The sequence below is a fragment of the Acomys russatus genome, chromosome 8 (assembly GCF_903995435.1).
Source record: "Acomys russatus chromosome 8, mAcoRus1.1, whole genome shotgun sequence".
Lineage (NCBI taxonomy): Eukaryota > Metazoa > Chordata > Mammalia > Rodentia > Muridae > Acomys > Acomys russatus.
Genome location: NC_067144.1, coordinates 35,606,088 through 35,608,191, shown reverse-complemented (window position 1 = coordinate 35,608,191; position 2,104 = coordinate 35,606,088). Strand labels below are relative to the sequence as shown.

The 2,104-nt window shown below is 37.1% G+C and overlaps 1 pseudogene; it reads right to left on the bottom strand.

The window, feature by feature from the left end:
- Window positions 1-717: 717 nt before the first annotated feature.
- LOC127192977 (high mobility group protein B1-like) lies at window positions 718-1,504 on the bottom strand (annotated as a pseudogene).
- Window positions 1,505-2,104: the final 600 nt, after the last annotated feature.

Here is a 2,104-nt window from a genome sequence, read left to right as displayed (position 1 = left end):
GCCTGCTCTGTCTTTTCACAAAATACACTTCAGATCTCTTAACACACTTTTCTCTCACGTCTTCTGTCTACTGACAGACTCAGGGACTGCCTATTGTCTCTAATTCATTAAAACTTTATTCAATACATTTTTTAAATTTATTAATAAAAAATTGTGTTTACTTAGAAACATTCAGAATGTCAACAAAACAGCCGTTTTTTCCAATTACAGAGTGGCATTCAGTTAACAGAACAAAAATTATCTTCCTATAAGCTGCATCACAGAAAACTGAAGATGGAAAACAAAACAAAACAAAAAACAAACAAGCAAAAAACTCTATCACTTTCATATACAACTAATTTCAGCTGTGCACCAACAAGAACCTGCTTTAAATATCCCTGCCAATTTATAGCCCCCATACTGTACCAGGCAAGAACAGTGGCCATTGAAAACAGCACCAAGATAAGTCTACCTAAAGACATTTTTGGTAGTGTATTAACGAAAGAAAGAAAGAAAGAAAGAAAGAAAGAAAGAAAAGAAGAAGAAGAAAGAAAGAAAGAAAGAAAGAAAGAAAAGAAAGAAAGAAAGAAAGAAAGAAAGAAAGAAAAAAGACATTGTACAACTCAAAAACAAAAGAGAGACAGCCTTACATTTCAATTTTTTTCTTTAAAAGGAGTCAGCTGTGTACAGGGGGTTAAATGCTTTACAGACAAGGAAAAAAACAGTGCTAGAACCAACTTATTTGCCTTCTTCTTCTTCCCCATCTTCATCTTTCTCTTCTTCCTTCTCTTCCTCATGGTCTTCATCTTCATCATCTTCCTCTTCTTTTCCTTGCTCACATGTACAGGGGGTAAATGCTTTAGAGACAAGGAAAAAAACAGCGCTAGAACCAACTTATTTATTATCTTTTTTCCTCATCTTCGTCTACCTCTTCTTCCTTCTCTTCCTATCCTCTCCATCCTCATCATCTCTCTCTTCCTTCTTTTTCTTGCTCCTTTAGCCTTGACCACCCCTTTTTCACTGCATCGGGCTTTTCCCTAGCTCTGTAGGTAACAGTATCCTTTTCGTACTTGTTCAGCTTTGCGACCTTCTTCTCTCAGGGCTGCTTGTCATCTGCAGCAGTGTTGTTCCACATCTCTCCTGGTTTATTTGCAACATCACCAATGTATAAGCTGGGGTGTTCTTCCTTGATTTGGGGGTGATACTCAGAACAGATCAAGAAGGTCGAAGGAGACCTCTTGAATGCATTGGGGTCCTTTAATTTCTTTTTGGTCTACCCTTTTGGGGGGATGTAGGTTTTCATTTTTCTTTCATAATGAGCCTTGTCAGCTTTTGACATGTCTTCAAATTTCCCCTTTTCTTTAGCAGACATGATCTTCCACCTCTCTGAGCACTTCTTGGAGAACTCTGAGAAGCTGACAGAAGCATCCTGGTACTTCTGCTTGTGCTCCACCAGGCAGGTTTGTGCAAAGAATGCATATGAAGACATATTGCCTCTCAACTTCTTCGGATCTCCTTTGCCCATGCTTAGTTGATTTTCGTCTCCAAGGATCAGAGTCACCCGGTGACTGCTTAGCTCGCTCTTGCCCTGGCGTTGTCTCTATGGAGATCAATATATTCCGATGGTTCACAATGCATTATTTTATTGGGCAATCTTCTACTATTATTTCAGCTGAATAATAAAATATTTATGAAATATAAACAAGAAAATATGGTTTAGAGTTCCACCATATAGCTAACTCAAGCAAATTCTTTCAATTCATGTGATTTTAGACATAAACTCAATCATTACCCATCTTTAGGCCAAGCTGTTCCTCCTGGTAGGAAACGGTAAGCAGGAAAGCTGTCATCTGAGTTTTTAATTGAGATGTGTGATACATGATAAAATAATTGTAGCACAATAAAATGAAAAAGTAGATATGATGAATATTCCACAGTGCATGATTTACTACAAACATCAAACAATAAAATAAAAAATCTATTAGAAAAAAATGAACACTAAAAAATAATGTGCAGGAATCGGCTATCATCAAAAATCTCTTAAATCACCATTCTAGAAACATTCCATGACCGTTAGTGACAAAGTTCTGTTGTCCATGTGCAGATATTGGCAGCAGATACAGAA